Source organism: Lycorma delicatula, chromosome 13 (assembly GCF_047948215.1).
Source record: "Lycorma delicatula isolate Av1 chromosome 13, ASM4794821v1, whole genome shotgun sequence".
NCBI lineage: Eukaryota > Metazoa > Arthropoda > Insecta > Hemiptera > Fulgoridae > Lycorma > Lycorma delicatula.
This window is the reverse complement of record NC_134467.1, coordinates 28,516,247-28,538,844: the sequence shown is the minus strand read 5'-3', so window position 1 is coordinate 28,538,844 and position 22,598 is coordinate 28,516,247. Positions and strand designations below refer to the sequence as shown.

At 30.3% G+C, this 22,598-nt stretch overlaps 1 long non-coding RNA gene across 1 annotated transcript in view; it reads right to left on the bottom strand.

Moving 5' to 3' along the window:
• Positions 1–18,367: 18,367 nt before the first annotated feature.
• Positions 18,368–22,598, bottom strand: part of LOC142333741 (uncharacterized) — a 76,149-nt gene continuing 71,918 nt past the window's right edge. The window contains exon 4 of the long non-coding RNA XR_012758675.1: positions 18,368–19,020. This is a non-coding gene — a long non-coding RNA (uncharacterized LOC142333741). The remainder of the gene's footprint in view (positions 19,021–22,598) is intronic.

Here is a 22,598-nt window from a genome sequence, read left to right as displayed (position 1 = left end):
AAATTTAAAAAAACAATAAATTATCTACAATGTTTATAGATTGCATCTTATGTAATTAAACATTACAATCATTAATAAATTCAGTATAGTTTAAATTTACTTGAGTGTATCTATCTAACTCTTCAGAAAGAACTAAAATAAAAGTAAATGTTTTATAAATGGTCTTACTGCAGCTTGAAAAAAGCCGTAACTGTATTGCAATTGATTACACGTTAATATTCCATACTTATTTCTTGCAGTAACATCAACATTAGCATATATAATTAAAATATTAACTTTGTCTTGTGAAGAACCGAAATGAAATGGTGTATTCAGATGAGAATCTGCCAATTCAGCATAACAATGTTTTTCTAAAAACTGCATTGTACAATTTAACAATTCTTTTGTAATTTGCATGTTACATAAATTTTATTTTATCGACATCATCTAAATCACTATAAAATAATTTTTCAACGTAAATCTCCGGAGCTTTATTAAAAATATTGAAAATCAGTGGCTTATCTTTCTTTACCAAATCCTTATGATAAGAAAAAAAGGCAAGTTCAACATTAAAAGTATATAATTTACATAAAAACTATGTATGATCATCATCATCATTCTCATTAATATCTTCTTTACAGTATAAAAGTTCAATTACAATTACACCTGTAATATAATTTTGAGCGTAAATTAAACGGGTCTCACTTTCACCAAGATTTACCAAATATTTACAAACACTTGCTCCAAGTGCTAATAGTAAAATAAGAATTTCCTCATTTTCATAATTTTTATGAAAAAATGCATGGTATAACGCTGTACAACCACCTTTATCAGTAGCATCTATATGCGCGCCACTTTCAATTAACATAGATATGTCTGTTTTAATACTTTTTTCACCGTATAATATAGCATACATTATTGGCGTTAAAACTTTATTATCATAAATATTTACATCAGCACCTTTCTGAATCATAAAGCTCGCATGTACTTTATTATAATTAACATTTTTTAATATATACAATAAAAATGTATTATTTTAATTATGTGTGAATATAAATTAATTATAAATATCAAATTTCCATAGCAGTTTCTGTGCTAGGTGTTGAAAGCGATATAAAGTAAATAAAATAAACAAAATTTTACCTATATTATTACATAAAGAGGAAGAAGGTTTTTGTTTGTTCAGGATAAACAAAAAAACTAGTAACTAATCCTTCCATCTCACCAAGTACTGTTTTTATCATGTGGGTTAGTAAGGACTTTACATGGATCTAAATCACTCAAAGGTAAATAACCTAAGCTTCTGACTAGACGTAAAACAATATAAACTTGTCCTTCTGCAAATTTGTGTACCATTACAGCTAAACTTAAAATTAGGTATCATATGTGAATCTACATCTCCCTATCTTTTGGTTGATTGTAACGTTGTACTTCCTGGTATAATAGATACACAACCACCTTCATCTTTCATTTTTGCAACTAGTTCTGTCATTGAATTTTATTAACACAGCTTTCGGTAATCAAAAATTGGTCCCTTCATACGGCAGGACATTTGAATTTCTTCACAATTCCCATATTGTTGTTAACTAAACCATCAGAACTCAATGTATTATGCTGTAACATAACTCTTAAACCCTCTGCCGATTGCACATTAAGCAACAGGCCACCACAATAACATTCCCAGGGGAGCTTTCCCGATGTTGCAGGTTATAAAAAGTGCTTTAATTAGGCACAAAAAATTATAAAATTATTTTTAAAAAAACTCAACCGACATCAAAATGGACTAAAATGAATAAATAATATTGTTCAAATACTTAATTCCTTAGACACTTTTTTGAATCTGCGCCAAAATACATATCATATTTAAGTGATTCTTGAATGGACTTGGAGATTGCATAACGGCTTATAAAAAGATTTAATAATCACAACAAAAAGCCGCTATAAATGAATTAAAGAGAGCCCAGAAACGTATGATAAACCCACCGGGTTGGTCTAGTGGTGAACGCATCTTCCCAAATCAGCTGATTTGGAAGTCGAGAGTTCCACTGTTCAAGTCCTAGTAAAGCCAGCTATTTTTACACGGACTTGAATACTAGATCGTGGATACCGGTGTTCTTTGTTGGTTGGGTTTCAATTAACCACACATCTCAGGTATGGTCGAACTGAGAATGTACAAGACTACACTTCATTCATACATATCATGGTATCACCAAAAAAGATGATGAAGATGTTGTTGATACAATTAAAAAAGTGGGAGACGTAATTGGTTTCCAAATTACGGATGAGATGATTGATGCTTGTCACAGATTGCCAGAGAAAAATAATATGTCCGACGGAATAATTGTCAAGTTCGTCAGAAGGCGGGATAAAGAAAATTTCATGAATAAGAAACGAGATAAAAAATTTATCACTACATTAAACATGAGATTTACAACTGATACTCCTGTGTACATAAATGAGTCGCTCTGTCCACCAAGGAGACGGCTATATGCGCTCGCTCGGCAGGCAAAAAAGTTTAAAGGTTACAAGTACATCTGGCTACGAGATGGGAAAATACTTATGCGGAAGAATGAAAAAGACAAAGTTGTGCAGATTGGGAATGAAGAGGACTTAAACAAATTACCGTAAGCACACTTATTTATGTTAAAATAAATTTTTATTTCTAATGATCTCTACCAATTTTAATAAATTAATGAACTGTGAATTTAAAATTATGCACCAAAACATTAGTAGTCTAAGAAAGAACTTTGATGAATTATTAGTTAATTTATCTAAATTTAAAAACATGCCGGATTTAATTGTTTTATCGGAAATTTGAATAATGTCAAATTTTCGTTATCTCTGTCTGCATCTGATGCAATTCTTATTGACCTAGTGCACAATGGTATTGAATATACAATACTTGCGTTAGTAAGGATAAGAGGCACTTCATAAATGAATTTAATGATGTGCTGTCTAAAATTAATTCTAATAACTGCATAATAATCTGTGACTTTAACTTAAAGTTACTTTCTGAATCCCACTTAATAGATGAATAAAAAACTGTTTATAACTGCCATGGATTTGAATCATTAGTCAATGAACCCACACGACTTACAAGTGGAACATGCATTGATCACTTATTGTCAAGAATAGAAAATAAAAATAATTATGAAATAGTTTCAACTGTGAGTCATTTGCAGATAACAGATCATAGTATTATAGGTGTCGGGATATCGCATATTTGTAATGTGACGCATTCCAATATTATTAAAAATGATATGAATGCTATTAAAACTGATTATCATAAATTCATTTCCCTTATCGCTAAAGTAGACTGGCGTGATGTTTATATACATAACGATGCGTCAGCAGCTTTTGATATTTTCATAAGAAAATTTACTGAAATTATAAACGAATCTCAAACTCAGTTATACAGGGTAAGCAATTCAAAAAATTAAAACCATGGATAACAGATAAACTGTGTGAAATGATATCAATACGCAATTCGTTATACAAAAAAACAATAGCGCACCCTAATAACGTACATTTAATTAAACATTATAAAATATATAGGAATAAACTTAAAATTAAGATTACATCGGCTAAACAAAATTACTATGATAACATGTTTGACAGATGTAAAGGAAATTCTAAAAACGAGTGGGAAGTAATTAATTCCTTAACCGGTCAAAAAAGAAATGATAAAAGTTATTGAACTAAATAATGGAAATAATAAAAATATCTTTGAACCACTTCAACTAGCTAACATATTTAACGATTATTTCATAAATGTTGTAAGTGACTTACGTAAACAATTAAATGAAAGTTGTAATGATCTGTCAAATATAAAATGTGAAGTGTCATCAATGTTTGTTGAGCCTATCCTTAATGCTGAGATTGAAAATATTACCAAAATCTCAAAAACAATAAATCCCCTGGTATCGATAGAATAAGCTCAAAAATTGTTAAATTAGCGGTAGATCATATATCACATGTCTTAACCTTTCTTGTAAATATAAGCCTCCAATCTGGAAAATTCCCGGACGCTTTAAAAAAAGCAGTAGTAATACCTGTCTTTAAAAAAGGAGATAAAAACTCTGTTACTCAATATAGACCAATATCTCTACTCTCTATCTTCTCTAAAATCTATGAGAAATGTATGAAGAACAGATTAATATCGTACCTCAATAAAACTTCTTTTTTTAATAAAAACAAATATGGATTTATGGCTGAGAGCAATACTGAAAAGGCGCTCTTAAATTTTACTACCCAAGTATTTCAGGGCATAAATGATAAGAAATGTGTGAGCGGTCTATTTTTAGATATAACAAAAGCTTTTGATTGTGCAGACCACAATGTCCTTTTATGCATTCTGTGGATGAGTGGTATTAGAGGTGTTTCATTTGATTGGTTTGAGAGCTATCTGATCAACAGGAAACAATGCATGAGAATAAAAGGGTGTTTAAGTAATTTTGCTAGGGTACAATATGGAGTCCCAGAAGGATCCACATTGGGAGCCACACTATTCATAAGATATGTAAATAGTGTCTGTTCGGCACCGCTTAAAGGTAATGTATATGCGTTTGCAGATGATACTGCCTTGTGTTATGTACGCAACACCTGGATTGAAGTGGCTGAGGAGATGCAATCAGATTGACACACTGCGGTTATGCTTATCAAATCATTATATGATCTTGAGCGTTGAAAAAACTTTGTATATCAACTTTTGCTTAAAGGGGAAAATAAAATTGCCGCTTACAGTAAAATATAAATGTAAAAAACGTGTGATAAATAAATCCGACTGTTTAGAATGTAGAGATCGAACTATGTTATATTTGTAAATACTTGGGCATTGTGTTAGATAGTGGTCTAACCTGGAAGAATCATATTGCGCTATTAAAGCAAAAACTTTTAAGCTATCTTAGGATATTTTATTTTTTAAACAAACTATTCCCAAAAATAACCACGAGAAAACTTTATTTTGCTATTACGCATAGTCGACTAGACTATGGCATTAGCTGTTGGGGAGGAACTTATGTTACAAATTTAAATTCCATAATCAAAATCCAAAAAAGATTCGTTAGAATGATAAATAAAAAAAGAAATACGGATCATTCTTTGCCAATATTTAGGGAATTGTCTATATTACCCTATAAGTAATGAAAATTATCTTTATCAGAAGCAGTCATAGAAATAGTATGATAACCGAATACAAAATTAGAAGTAAAAGGAATGTATATGTCCCCAGAGCAAATAGAACGAGTTATATGAAGTTCTTTTCAAGTACTGCTCCTAGATTGTATAACATACTTCCTAATCATATAAAGACCAGTAGCAACCTAAACACTTTCTTAAAGCTACTAAGACGATGGCTAATTAATATTGATGACGCTGAAAGTATGTTCCATGTAATTACATGATTTATGATTACATATATAATTAATTATAATGCTTTATACTATTGGTCTTAACACAGTAATAGATTTTTTACATATGTAACTTAACGAGTAGCACTGGATGAAAGGTTTATTAGTAAACATAAATATTTGGCGACGATTGATCTTCTCTATACTTATCTGCAGAAAAGATAAGTTTCCACCAGAGTAAATCATGAATTGAACCAAAACTAATCCTCCTATATAAGATAAACTGTTTACTTTTCCCCTTACACAAACTAAAAAGATTTTTTTGAGTAATAATTTTCTTACCTGGCAACAGGTAAAAACACCCACTTCTGTCACTTTTTCAATGAGCTGTAGCATTCTTTATTTACATCATACAGAGGGTCAAGAAAGGCTTTTTGGAAAGAGTAAAGATCGAACTTCATCTTAGTGTACTCAAAATTTATTTTGTTTCGTAACTAAATTTGTAATGTTTACTTAATTTACATTTACAACATTTTGCTTTTTCAACCAACCATCATTTTCAAATAGATTACAAATCTTTTTAAAAAAAAATTTGTTACACTTCATGTAATATGGTAGTATAATTATACTACCATACTACTGTACACCACACACAGATTCTAGGTCAAATCTGTTATTTATTTAAAAGTTCTTTACGGTATCAAATGGGTTTAAGGAAAGACTTGCTGTTACGATTACATTTAATAACTGATGACATAATTTGGTATGACTTCATAACATTTGGTGCTACATTTACAATTTGTTTTTTTGATGTCTGAAGGTAAAACATTAAATATCATTTCTTATTAAGTTTCATTAATTGAAAGCAGCTAGAGCTCATGTATTCTTCTGGTCTATTATTAATCGTAAGTATCTAAGTATAAAGAAAGGATGTAAAATATTAATCGAAAATGGATTTGCAGGTTTGTTTTTGTTACACTACAGATCTTAGAAATCCTACTGATGCTCTTATTGGACCTTGTCCTCTTTAGAGGAAGTTCATACCTTGTTCTCTTTAGAGAAAAATATCCACTAAAGTCAAGGTATGAATTTCCCCTACATCAAATATAACAGTATACTTCTTAGTAAAAAATTTTTACACCTTATATTACTAGCGTCTATCGGTTCACATTTACTTTGTTATACAAAGTAATGGAATCGTGATAAGGGGTGGTGATACACCAAGTTAGGTAATTTATTTTGATTTTCATTTTTTTGTAATTTTTCGTAATTCAAGTATAAATTTTCAGCTACAGACTAAATTATTGTTTTGGGATCATTTTAGTAATTTTTGTCCTCCGAAAGATTATCTCACCTGAGAATTTCCATGCCAATGTATTTTAATAAGCATTATCACTGAATAATTAACAACACTTCTATAATTTTTTTATATTGGCGATCAGAGCGATATTTTGTTTTTAGGGTTAATTACAAAAAAGGGCTCTGAAAATCCATATATATATTTTAAAAAGAACATTTAGGTGGCCCCGGAAGAAACCCACTGAGTTGGTCATGTGGTGAACTCATTGTAAATCAGCTGATTTTGAAGTTGAAGGTTCCAAGGTTCAAATTCTAGTAAAGGCAGTTACTTTTACATGGATTTGCATACTAGATTGTGGATACCAGTGTTCTTTGGTGGTTGGGTTTCAATTAACCACACATCTCAGGAACCAACCAAAGACTGTACAAAACTACACTTCATTTACAATCATACATATCATCCATAATCATTCTCTGAAGTAATAGGTTACGGTGGTTTCAGAGGCTAAACCGAAAAAGAGAGAGTGGTCCAGGAAGAGGTAAAGAAAAAATAATTAATAATAACAAAGTGCTAGTTTAGATTTAAATTTAGAAGATGACATTTCTCGGTTATGTCAAATTTAAAGAGTGTAGGTATAATTTCCGTAAGCGATACTAATATTAGTACCTTGTAGAAAAAATTATTTGCCAACACTGAAGCATTTCAAATACAAAATATTACTATTAACAAATTAATTAATTTATTTTCAACTATAACATGAATACATACACACAAAAGACAAGTAATAAAAATACAATGAATTACATAAAATATAAAGCACTTAGGTAATTAATTTAGCACGCACTGATATTTAATCATATTAATATGTAAATAAATTAATATCTTGATAAAGATATTACTATAGTTGCATATGAAAATATATTACCTACAAAGAAACGAAGTAATTATAATTAGAAACACATTAAAAAAAATAATAACCTCTTGGTTTTTAGACAACTTCCACATTGTTACAATGTTCCCAATTTTGATAGTAATGATTGTTGCCATTGGTATTATCATGATTTTGCAAACAGCTTTTAGATCCTTACATTTTTTGGTACTAATTGGTAAACAGGTTTGATGGAGGAGAACCTGCAATTTTCAATGAGCTAACCCCTCCAATTTTTTTCTTGTTTGAGACTCAATATTAATTTCCTTGAAATTGCTTTCATTATATTTACATTTAAAAAATACAGTCTTTGGGTTTTGTGACTGAATCATAAGTACTTTTATTTTCTGCCACTTTACTGTATCTCCAATCTGTTGGATATCTCAGTTCTCAGTATCCAAAAGTCATAGAACTATTCCATTTCACTTACATGATATAGAGATTTTCTACACGCCATTCTTGCTTACCATTGATCTACAACACAAATGGATACATTTTTTGATACACGCTCAATATGCTACTGTGACACTGTCCCCCTCATTTTGTGTATGCCCCTTTTCAAGAAAACAATGTGCTATTTTGATGCCATGATTGCAATGTTTGTGATTACAATGAATTGCAATGTTTCTGTTCAAATTTTGCGTTCGGATCTCTGGGTGGGGACAACTAAGGAAGGGGTCACCAGAAAATTACAATATAACATTCTACGATTTGGAGTGTGGAATGTTAGAAGTCTAAAAAAGGTTGGTAGGTTAGAAAATTTAAATAGGGAAATGGATAGGATAAATGTAGATGTAGTAGGAATTAGTGTGGTGAGGTGGGAAGAGGAAAATGACTTCAGGTCAGGTGATTTTACAATAATTAACTCAGCTCAAATAATGGGCAGGCAGGAGTAAGTTTTGTAATGAACAAGAAGACAGGGAAGAGAGTAGAGTATTTCAAAATGTAAAGCGATAGAATCACTGTAATAAGGATAAACACGAAACCTCAACCGACAAGGATTGTCTATATGCCTACACGTGCCATGATGATGATGAGGTAGAGTGTGTATACGAAGTAATTGATGAAACAATTAAAAACATAAAAGGGGATGAAAATTTAATAATAGTTGGAGATTGGAATGCAAGCATTGGAAAAGGCAAGGCAGGAAAGATAGTGGGTGAATACGGGCTGGGTAAAAGGAATGAAAGAGGGGACCAACTTAAAGAGTTTTGCACGAACTATACTTTAGTAATTGCCACCACCCAGTTTAAAAATCATAATAGAAGAATATACAGATGAAAAAAGCCAGGCGATACTGCAAGGTATAAGATAGATTATATCTTGGTGAAACAAAGATTTAGCATTCAACTTGTTGACTGCAAAACTTACCCTGGAGCAGATATTGTTAGCAACCATAACTTAGTGATAATGAAATGTAGATTTAAAAACCTGTCAGATGAATCGGTGGAATTTAGAGACGCTTGAGGAAGAGGAGGTAAAGAAGATTTTCAAGGAGGACATCGCAAGAGGTCTGAGTAAAAAAGATAAAGTAGAAAATATAGAAGAAGAATGGAAGAATGTTGAAAAGGAAATTTTTAAATCAGCAGAAGCGAACTTAGGCGGAACAAAGATAACTTGTAGAAAAACCTGAATTTCAGACAATATATTGCAGCTGATGGATGAACGTATAAAATACAAGAATGCTAGTGATGAAGAAAGTAAAAGGAACTATAGACAATTAAGAAATATTATAAACAGGAAGTGAAAACTAGCGAAAGAAGACAGGATTAAAGAAAAGTGTTCAGAAGTGGAAAGAGAAATGAACATTGGTAAAATAGTTGGAGCATACAAGAAAGTTAAGGAAAATTTTGGGGTACATAAATTAAAATTTAATAATGTGTTAAACAAAGATGGTACACCAATTTATAAAACGAAAGGCAAAGTCGATAGGTGGGTGGAATATATTTAAGAGTTATATGGAGAAAATGAATTAGAAAATGCTGTTATAGAGGAAGAGGATGAAGTCAAAGAGGATGAAAGGGGAGAAACAGTACTGAGATCTGAATTTAAGAGAGCACTAAAAGATTTGAATGGCGGAAAGGCTCCTGTAGTAGAAGGAATACCTGTAGAATTACTGCACAGTACACGTGAGGAAGCGATTGATAGATTATACAAACTGGTGTGTAATATTTATGAAAAAGGGTAAGTTCCATCAAACTTCAAAGGAGACAAGTAATAAAAATACAATGAATTATATAAAATATAAAGCACTTAGGTAATTAATTTAGCACGCACTGATATTTAATCATATTAATATGTAAATAAATTAATATCTTGATAAAGATATTACTATAGTTGCATATGAAAATATATTACCTACAAAGAAACGAAGTAATTATAATTAGAAACACATTAAAAAAAATAATAACCTCTTACACACACCCAGTTTTCTTCAGTTATTTTTTCTCTCACATGCACACCTAAGCACACACTATTGTCACCAACCAGGTATGAATATAAATATATTAAGATCATATTAAAATTAGCAAATCTTACATTTAGATTAAATCACCACTGAATACACAGTGCTTCCACCTCATCGATTGTCAAGCACAAAATCCATTCCTTTAAGTTAAATTTAAAATGATTCATGTTACAGGTACTTCTTACATTACCAGGAAGGCAATTAAAAACTTAGGTGTTACAAAAATAAAATTATTTTAAACAACATACAGTAAAGCCTTGGAACAGTAATATTTCATGTAAAAATCTGAATAGCTTTCACCCTTAGTTATCCCCACCCTGGAATTATCACTTCCATTGTCAAAGATTAGAAGCATCTTATAAAGAAAGAGATCTAATGGAACATTTTCTAAAAAAAGAAAAACAGGGAAAGAATGTTCTATTATTCACACCACACATTACCTGTAAAATAAATTTCTGCAAAATTATAATCAGATGAAGATCACTGAGATAGGTTGACCCCCAGCAATCCAATCCATGATTTAATTTCGAATGAATGAGAAGCAAAGTAAATATGACGAAAAACATTTACTGGAAAAAATTTATAACATTTTTTAATGCTACAAACAATTTCTCTCTTCAAACTCTGTATATGCAAATTCTTTGATAATTTGTCATCTATCATCCACCCCAATAATTTAATCAAATTTACCTTTTATACATGGATGCTAACCAAACTTTTACATTCAAATGTTATATTATTTATAAAGACAGAGTTTATACTTGAAAAATTAAAGTTTACTTTCAATTAAAGAAAAATGTCCCGACTTAACAAAGAAATATTTTTGAACTAAAAAATTGTGAAAAAATTTGACAAAGTGCTACCAGTAAGAGTTTTAAAAAACCAATTTGATGTAGATGAAAATGGAAAAAACAGATAACTGATGAGGTTACAAATTTAATTAATTCGAGGCGAATAGACATTGATACTCTTCCATTAGATGAAAATCTTAGAGCCTCAGACACAACAAATCCTAACAACTGTCAAGAAAAATTATGTAAAGTGCAAACAAAAATGACCCCTGGAACAACTGGAATATTTTTAAATATTCCGGTGACAATATTTGGAAATGTCACACCTAAATAGACTGAAGATTCTTTGGAATTTTGGGAATTGCAAAAAATTTATTATTACCTGAATTATACGATATAAATTTAAAATACTCCTGTATACCTGCAATATCAGTGCCCTCAGAAAGGGTGTTTTTTCTAAGGCTGGACAGTTAACCAATTTATGTAGGAATAGAATATCTCAAAAAAAAACCTGGACACAATATTATTTTTCATGGGATTTTAAACTGATTTATCTTTTATAACCTTTTTTTTCCTGCTATTAAGTTAATAACTTTTAAATTTACAAAGAAAAATTAAGACCTCAATTTAAGTGTATTTTTGTGAATAAAAGTAATTAAAATATTAAATAGATACAAGCTATTTAAAACATTGTTATGAATGACAATTGAAAGTGATGGAGAACATTCTTATTTTGTTTAATTTTTACTTGATTTAATCGTCTTTATTTATCAGATTTTCTGAATAAACCTTAATTAATAATTATTTTTGTAGTTAAGAATACAGCAGTGCAGTGCAGATCAAATTTTTCCCTTTTCAATTAAAAAATATATCAATATATAGTTCTGGTATTTTATTTAATATATTTTGTGTAATTAATAAAAGTGATAAAAAGGAATGATTATAGTGTGGGGATCTGTTAATTCCTAAGACCTGGAATTGATAAAATAAGAGTTCACGGTGAGTATGAATTTAAATATGGATAAATTTTTTTCTTAATTAATAGTAGGAGTGGTGATATAGCATAGTGGACGATGTAGTGATGACACCAGAAAATAAATATATGTCTTGTTGCTGGAATTAGTAATTGTGTATTAAAATATTTACTTCAGCGAAGGTAAAAAGTAGTAGTTGAGATTCTCTCATAATTCATATTAGTGGTTACTATTCAGCCTATTCATCTACCAAATCCATGCAAGAGACAAATTAAAAGGTGTGAATGATTCACTCATCTTTCATAACATTAGTAGTATTCACCTACATTAGTAGTAGTATTCCAAGCGAGAACATCATTGGAATGATGCAATTGGTAATTTGAGATATTTCAATAATTGAACTGTTACTACTTTTTCATTTAAGAGATCCCATCACTAGCCACTATGTGCATTGCAGCAGGCACACAGAAGTTGATTTCAACTGCTTGTTGATGGGGTAAGGTTTGACTTTAACCAACTGTAACCAGCTCCACTAATGTGATAGCAATTAAGTATTTTTCAGTAAAAGTATATTTGTTATAAACAGAATTTAAAATATTTTTCCAAAAAATTGGGAAATTACTGCATCGGTAAACAAATTTTCCCTAAAACCATCCTGAAAGTTTGTTAATAGTTGCTTTTCAAAGATTTTTTTTTAAATCTTTTAAATACTTTAAAAAATACAGACAATAACAAAATAACCTGTTTTATTTTCAAATCCACTTTAAAATTTGATAACTGCCCACATACATTATCATAGAAGAATTATTAATAATAAAATTAATACTACACAACAAACTACCTGGCTTTTTTAATTCTTTGACCCAAATTGGGTGGAAGAAAAAAAAACACAAAAATTATAAGAAACAATTTTTATTACTAACAATACCAATACATTGCACATAATTTTTTACTGTATTAATATGTGTTTACTAACATAACAAAAATAAAATGGAAACTTGCTTCGTAAAAACTGAAACTAAAAATACAAAAAAATTTAAAAGTTTAAAAAAAATACAGAACACAAAATATAACATAAAGAATTACAAAAATACATTGCACTAAATGATCAGAAGAATTTTTTAATTTCTACAGTTAGTTTTGTAATTTCTTACCAATAATTCTAATCACACAATATGTGAAACATTCACATTACAACATTAAAAAAACTTGAGGATTACAATGATATTCAATAAAAAACATTGGAAAATAAAAGCAAACATACATAGGGAAATAAAATTACAGAAACATTATTGTAAGAAGCTTTACTTCACCTTGGTTTTTAGACAACTTCCACATTGTTACAATGTTTCCAATTTTGATAGTAATGATTGTTGCCATTGGTATTATCATGATTTTGCAAACAGCTTTTAGATCCTTACATTTTTTGGTACTAATTGGTAAACAGGTTTGATGGAGGAGAACCTGCAATTTTCAATGAGCTAACCCCTCCAATTTTTTTCTTGTTTGAGACTCAATATTAATTTCCTTGAAATTGCTTTCATTATATTTACATTTAAAAAATACAGTCTTTGGGTTTTGTGACTGAATCATAAGTACTTTTATTTTCTGCCACTTTACTGTATCTCCAATCTGTTGGATATCTCAGTTCTCAGTATCCAAAAGTCATAGAACTATTCCATTTCATTTACATGATATAGAGATTTTCTACACGCCATTCTTGCTTACCATTGATCTACAACACAAATGGATACATTTTTTGATACACGCTCAATATGCTACTGTGACACTGTCCCCCTCATTTTGTGTATGCCCCTTTTCAAGAAAACAATGTGCTATTTTGATGCCATGATTGCAATGTTTGTGATTACAATGAATTGCAATGTTTCTGTTCAAATTTTGCGTTCGGATCTCTGGGTGGGGACAACTAAGGAAGGGGTCACCAGAAAATTACAATATAACATTCTACGAGTTGGAGTGTGGAATGTTAGAAGTCTAAAAAAGGTTGGTAGGTTAGAAAATTTAAATAGGGAAATGGATAGGATAAATGTAGATGTAGTAGGAATTAGTGAGGTGAGGTGGGAAGAGGAAAACGACTTCAGGTCAGCTGATTTTACAATAATTAACTCAGCTCAAATAATGGGCAGGCAGGAGTAAGTTTTGTAATGAACAAGAAGACAGGGAAGAGAGTAGAGTATTTCAAAATGTAAAGCGATAGAATCACTGTAATAAGGATAAACTCGAAACCTTAACCGACAAGGATTGTCTATATGCCTACACGTGCCATGATGATGATGAGGTAGAGTGTGTATACGAAGTAATTGACGAAACAATTAAAAACATAAAAGGGGATGAAAATTTAATAATAGTTGGAGATTGGAATGCAAGCATTGGAAAAGGCAAGGCAGGAAAGATAGTGGGTGAATACGGGCTGGGTAAAAGGAATGAAAGAGGGGACCAACTTATAGAGTTTTGCACGAACTATACTTTAGTAATTGCCACCACCCAGTTTAAAAATCATAATAGAAGAATATACAGATGAAAAAAGCCAGGCGATACTGCAAGGTATAAGATAGATTATATCTTGGTGAAACAAAGATTTAGCATTCAACTTGTTGACTGCAAAACTTACCCTGGAGCAGATATTGTTAGCAACCATAACTTAGTGATAATGAAATGTAGATTTAAAAACCTGTCAGATGAATCGGTGGAATTTTGAGACGCTTGAGGAAGAGGAGGTAAAGAAGATTTTCAAGGAGGACATCGCAAGAGGTCTGAGTAACAAAGATAAAGTAGAAAATATAGAAGAAGAATGGAAGAATGTTGAAAAGGAAATTTTTAAATCAGCAGAAGCGAACTTAGGCGGAACAAAGATAACTTGTAGAAAAACCTGAATTTCAGACAATATATTGCAGCTGATGGATGAACGTATAAAATACAAGAATGCTAGTGATGAAGAAAGTAAAAGGAACTATAGACAATTAAGAAATATTATAAACAGGAAGTGAAAACTAGCGAAAGAAGACAGGATTAAAGAAAAGTGTTCAGAAGTGGAAAGAGAAATGAACATTGGTAAAATAGTTGGAGCATACAAGAAAGTTAAGGAAAATTTTGGGGTACATAAATTAAAATTTAATAATGTGTTAAACAAAGATGGTACACCAATTTATAAAACGAAAGGCAAAGTCGATAGGTGGGTGGAATATATTTAAGAGTTATATGGAGAAAATGAATTAGAAAATGCTGTTATAGAGGAAGAGGATGAAGTCAAAGAGGATGAAAGGGGAGAAACAGTACTGAGATCTGAATTTAAGAGAGCACTAAAAGATTTGAATGGCGGAAAGGCTCCTGTAGTAGAAGGAATACCTGTAGAATTACTGCACAGTACACGTGAGGAAGCGATTGATAGATTATACAAACTGGTGTGTAATATTTATGAAAAAGGGTAAGTTCCATCAAACTTCAAAGGAGACAAGTAATAAAAATACAATGAATTATATAAAATATAAAGCACTTAGGTAATTAATTTAGCACGCACTTTTAATCATATTAATATGTAAATAAATTAATATCTTGATAAAGATATTACTATAGTTGCATATGAAAATATATTACCTACAAAGAAACGAAGTAATTATAATTAGAAACACATTAAAAAAAATAATAACCTCTTACACACACCCAGTTTTCTTCAGTTATTTTTTTCTCTCACATGCACACCTAAGCACACACTATTGTCACCAACCAGGTATGAATATAAATATATTAAGATCATATTAAAATTAGCAAATCTTACATTTAGATTAAATCACCACTGAATACACAGTGCTTCCACCTCATCGATTGCCAAGCACAAAATCCATTCCTTTAAGTTAAATTTAAACTGATTCATGTTACACGTACTTCTTACATTACCAGGAAGGCAATTAAAAACTTAGGTGTTACAAAAATAAAATTATTTTAAACAACATACAGTAAAGCCTTGGAACAGTAATATTTCATGTAAAAATCTGAATAGCTTTCACCCTTAGTTATCCCCACCCTGGAATTATCACTTCCATTGTCAAAGATTAGAAGCATCTTATAAAGAAAGAGATCTAATGGAACATTTTCTAAAAAAAGAAAAACAGGGAAAGAATGTTCTATTATTCACACCACACATTACCTGTAAAATAAATTTCTGCAAAATTATAATCAGATGAAGATCACTGAGATAGGTTGACCCCCAGCAATCCAATCCATGATTTAATTTCGAATGAATGAGAAGCAAAGTAAATATGACGAAAAACATTTACTGGAAAAAATTTATAACATTTTTTAATGCTACAAACAATTTCTCTCTTCAAACTCTGTATATGCAAATTCTTTGATAATTTGTCATCTATCATCCACCCCAATAATTTAATCAAATTTACCTTTTATACATGGATGCTAACCAAACTTTTACATTCAAATGTTATATTATTTATAAAGACAGAGTTTATACTTGAAAAATTAAAGTTTACTTTCAATTAAAGAAAAATGTCCCGACTTAACAAAGAAATATTTTTGAACTAAAAAATTGTGAAAAAATTTGACAAAGTGCTACCAGTAAGAGTTTTAAAAAACCACATTTGATGTAGATGAAAATGGAAAAAATGTCAAAAAACAGATAACTGATGAGGTTACAAATTTAATTAATTTGAGGCGAATAGACATTGATACTCTTCCATTAGATGAAAATCTTAGAGCCTCAGACACAACAAATCCTAACAACTGTCAAGAAAAATTATGTAAAGTGCAAACAAAAATGACCCCTGGAACAACTGGAATATTTTTAAATATTCCGGTGACAATATTTGGAAATGTCACACCTAAATAGACTGAAGATTCTTTGGAATTTTGGGAATTGCAAAAAATTTATTATTACCTGAATTATACGAGATAAATTTAAAATACTCCTGTATACCTGCAATATCAGTGCCCTCAGAAAGGGTGTTTTTTCTAAGGCTGGACAGTTAACCAATTTATGTAGGAATAGAATATCTCAAAAAAAAACCTGGACACAATATTATTTTTCATGGGATTTTAAACTGATTTATCTTTTATAACCTTTTTTTTCCTGCTATTAAGTTAATAACTTTTAAATTTACAAAGAAAAATTAAGACCTCAATTTAAGTGTATTTTTGTGAATAAAAGTAATTAAAAATATTAAATAGATCACAAGCTATTTAAAACATTGTTATGAATGACAATTGAAAGTGATGGAGAACATTCTTATTTTGTTTAATTTTTACTTGATTTAATCGTCTTTATTTATCAGATTTTCTGAATAAACCTTAATTAATAATTATTTTTGTAGTTAAGAATGCAGCAGTGCAGATCAAATTTTTCCCTTTTCAATTAAAAAATATATCAATATATAGTTCTGGTATTTTATTTAATATATTTTGTGTAATTAATAAAAGTGATAAAAAGGAATGATTATTGTGTGGGGATCTGTTAATTCCTAAGACCTGGAATTGATAAAATAAGAGTTCACGGTGAGTATGAATTTAAATATGGATAAATTTTTTTCTTAATTAATAGTAGGAGTGGTGATATAGCATAGTGGACGATGTAGTGATGACACCAGAAAATAAATATATGTCTTGTTGCTGGAATTAGTAATTGTGTATTAAAATATTTACTTCAGCGAAGGTAAAAAGTAGTAGTTGAGATTCTCTCATAATTCATATTAGTGGTTACTATTCAGCCTATTCATCTACCAAATCCATGCAAGAGACAAATTAAAAGGTGTGAATGATTCACTCATCTTTCATAACATTAGTAGTATTCACCTACATTAGTAGTAGTATTCCAAGCGAGAACATCATTGGAATGATGCAATTGGTAATTTGAGATATTTCAATAATTGAACTGTTACTACTTTTTCATTTAAGAGATCCCATCACTAGCCACTATGTGCATTGCAGCAGGCACACAGAAGTTGATTTCAACTGCTTGTTGATGGGGTAAGGTTTGACTTTAACCAACTGTAACCAGCTCCACTAATGTGATAGCAATTAAGTATTTTTCAGTAAAAGTATATTTGTTATAAACAGAATTTAAAATATTTTTCCAAAAAATTGGGAAATTACTGCATCGGTAAACAAATTTTCCCTAAAACCATCCTGAAAGTTTGTTAATAGTTGCTTTTCAAAGATTTTTTTTTAAATCTTTTAAATACTTTAAAAAATACAGACAATAACAAAATAACCTGTTTTATTTTCAAATCCACTTTAAAATTTGATAACTGCCCACATACATTATCATAGAAGAATTATTAATAATAAAATTAATACTACACAACAAACTACCTGGCTTTTTTAATTCTTTGACCCAAATTGGGTGGAAGAAAAAAAAACACAAAAATTATAAGAAACAATTTTTATTACTAACAATACCAATACATTGCACATAATTTTTTACTGTATTAATATGTGTTTACTAACATAACAAAAATAAAATGGAAACTTGCTTCGTAAAAACTGAAACTAAAAATACAAAAAAATTTAAAAGTTTTAAAAAAATACAGAACACAAAATATAACATAAAGAATTACAAAAATACATTGCACTAAATGATCAGAAGAATTTTTTAATTTCTACAGTTAGTTTTGTAATTTCTTACCAATAATTCTAATCACACAATATGTGAAACATTCACATTACAACATTAAAAAAACTTGAGGATTACAATGATATTCAATAAAAAACATTGGAAAATAAAAGCAAACATACATAGGGAAATAAAATTACAGAAACATTATTGTAAGAAGCTTTACTTCACCTTGGTTTTTAGACAACTTCCACATTGTTACAATGTTTCCAATTTTGATAGTAATGATTGTTGCCATTGGTATTATCATGATTTTGCAAACAGCTTTTAGATCCTTACATTTTTTGGTACTAATTGGTAAACAGGTTTGATGGAGGAGAACCTGCAATTTTCAATGAGCTAACCCCTCCAATTTTTTTCTTGTTTGAGACTCAATATTAATTTCCTTGAAATTGCTTTCATTATATTTACATTTAAAAAATACAGTCTTTGGGTTTTGTGACTGAATCATAAGTACTTTTATTTTCTGCCACTTTACTGTATCTCCAATCTGTTGGATATCTCAGTTCTCAGTATCCAAAAGTCATAGAACTATTCCATTTCATTTACATGATATAGAGATTTTCTACACGCCATTCTTGCTTACCATTGATCTACAACACAAATGGATACATTTTTTGATACACGCTCAATATGCTACTGTGACACTGTCCCCCTCATTTTGTGTATGCCCCTTTTCAAGAAAACAATGTGCTATTTTGATGCCATGATTGCAATGTTTGTGATTACAATGAATTGCAATGTTTCTGTTCAAATTTTGCGTTCGGATCTCTGGGTGGGGACAACTAAGGAAGGGGTCACCAGAAAATTACAATATAACATTCTACGAGTTGGAGTGTGGAATGTTAGAAGTCTAAAAAAGGTTGGTAGGTTAGAAAATTTAAATAGGGAAATGGATAGGATAAATGTAGATGTAGTAGGAATTAGTGAGGTGAGGTGGGAAGAGGAAAACGACTTCAGGTCAGCTGATTTTACAATAATTAACTCAGCTCAAATAATGGGCAGGCAGGAGTAAGTTTTGTAATGAACAAGAAGACAGGGAAGAGAGTAGAGTATTTCAAAATGTAAAGCGATAGAATCACTGTAATAAGGATAAACTCGAAACCTTAACCGACAAGGATTGTCTATATGCCTACACGTGCCATGATGATGATGAGGTAGAGTGTGTATACGAAGTAATTGACGAAACAATTAAAAACATAAAAGGGGATGAAAATTTAATAATAGTTGGAGATTGGAATGCAAGCATTGGAAAAGGCAAGGCAGGAAAGATAGTGGGTGAATACGGGCTGGGTAAAAGGAATGAAAGAGGGGACCAACTTATAGAGTTTTGCACGAACTATACTTTAGTAATTGCCACCACCCAGTTTAAAAATCATAATAGAAGAATATACAGATGAAAAAAGCCAGGCGATACTGCAAGGTATAAGATAGATTATATCTTGGTGAAACAAAGATTTAGCATTCAACTTGTTGACTGCAAAACTTACCCTGGAGCAGATATTGTTAGCAACCATAACTTAGTGATAATGAAATGTAGATTTAAAAACCTGTCAGATGAATCGGTTGAATTTTGAGACGCTTGAGGAAGAGGAGGTAAAGAAGATTTTCAAGGAGGACATCGCAAGAGGTCTGAGTAACAAAGATAAAGTAGAAAATATAGAAGAAGAATGGAAGAATGTTGAAAAGGAAATTTTTAAATCAGCAGAAGCGAACTTAGGCGGAACAAAGATAACTTGTAGAAAAACCTGAATTTCAGACAATATATTGCAGCTGATGGATGAACGTATAAAATACAAGAATGCTAGTGATGAAGAAAGTAAAAGGAACTATAGACAATTAAGAAATATTATAAACAGGAAGTGAAAACTAGCGAAAGAAGACAGGATTAAAGAAAAGTGTTCAGAAGTGGAAAGAGAAATGAACATTGGTAAAATAGTTGGAGCATACAAGAAAGTTAAGGAAAATTTTGGGGTACATAAATTAAAATTTAATAATGTGTTAAACAAAGATGGTACACCAATTTATAAAACGAAAGGCAAAGTCGATAGGTGGGTGGAATATATTTAAGAGTTATATGGAGAAAATGAATTAGAAAATGCTGTTATAGAGGAAGAGGATGAAGTCAAAGAGGATGAAAGGGGAGAAACAGTACTGAGATCTGAATTTAAGAGAGCACTAAAAGATTTGAATGGCGGAAAGGCTCCTGTAGTAGAAGGAATACCTGTAGAATTACTGCACAGTACACGTGAGGAAGCGATTGATAGATTATACAAACTGGTGTGTAATATTTATGAAAAAGGGTAAGTTCCATCAAACTTCAAAGGAGACAAGTAATAAAAATACAATGAATTATATAAAATATAAAGCACTTAGGTAATTAATTTAGCACGCACTTTTAATCATATTAATATGTAAATAAATTAATATCTTGATAAAGATATTACTATAGTTGCATATGAAAATATATTACCTACAAAGAAACGAAGTAATTATAATTAGAAACACATTAAAAAAAATAATAACCTCTTACACACACCCAGTTTTCTTCAGTTATTTTTTTCTCTCACATGCACACCTAAGCACACACTATTGTCACCAACCAGGTATGAATATAAATATATTAAGATCATATTAAAATTAGCAAATCTTACATTTAGATTAAATCACCACTGAATACACAGTGCTTCCACCTCAACGATTGCCAAGCACAAAATCCATTCCTTTAAGTTAAATTTAAACTGATTCATGTTACACGTACTTCTTACATTACCAGGAAGGCAATTAAAAACTTAGGTGTTACAAAAATAAAATTATTTTAAACAACATACAGTAAAGCCTTGGAACAGTAATATTTCATGTAAAAATCTGAATAGCTTTCACCCTTAGTTATCCCCACCCTGGAATTATCACTTCCATTGTCAAAGATTAGAAGCATCTTATAAAGAAAGAGATCTAATGGAACATTTTCTAAAAAAAGAAAAACAGGGAAAGAATGTTCTATTATTCACACCACACATTACCTGTAAAATAAATTTCTGCAAAATTATAATCAGATGAAGATCACTGAGATAGGTTGACCCCCAGCAATCCAATCCATGATTTAATTTCGAATGAATGAGACGCAAAGTAAATATGACGAAAAACATTTACTGGAAAAAATTTATAACATTTTTTAATGCTACAAACAATTTCTCTCTTCAAACTCTGTATATGCAAATTCTTTGATAATTTGTCATCTATCATCCACCCCAATAATTTAATAAAATTTACCTTTGATATGACTGAACTGTCACACTGAGATCAAATATGAGCACAATCAACATTATGGTATATTAATGGAGCTCATAACCTGGAAACAGACAATAAAGAAAAATTTAGATATTTGGTTTTTAATGCATTCCAGATTAGTCTGACCTGCCAAGATCCTTAGACAAGTGTACTAGAGCAATATCATCTGCAAAAGAAATATAACTTATCCACAAATTATTTTAATTGCTTTTTATAGCAATTTTGAATAAACTGAAAGTAATAAAAAGGGCTGATAGTTGCCAACCACGTCTAAAGATCCTGATTTATGAACTGGAATAATTTTTGCCAATTTCAGAGCAGAAGGAAATTTTTTACACATAACAGAAGACAAAGAGTTCACTGAATATAATTTACTTAGAAAAGATCTTATCAATGCCTAAATATTTACCTGGTTTTAGAGACATTAAACTCGTGTGTGTGTGTGTATATATATATATATACATACATTTACTAAGCTTATAATAATTTATAGGATTTAAGTGAAGTGGGAGAATTAAACTAATTATGATAATTCTGCATCATTCTTTCATTCACGTATCAGTGCTACTGATAACCTCATTAGATATTCCACTAAAGATTCATTAAAAATGTTAAGAAAGGGAGTCCGACAATGATGTTCCCTATCTCCGTTACTTTTTAATCTTTACATGGAACTAGCAGTTAATGATGTTAAAGAACAATTTAGATTCGGAGTAACAGTACAAGGTGAAAAGATAAAGATGCTACGATTTGCTGATGATATAGTAATTTTAGCCGAGAGTAAAAAGGATTTAGAAGAAACAATGAACGGCATAGATGAAGTCCTACGCAAGAACTATCGCATGAAAATAAACAAGAACAAAACAAAAGTAATGAAATG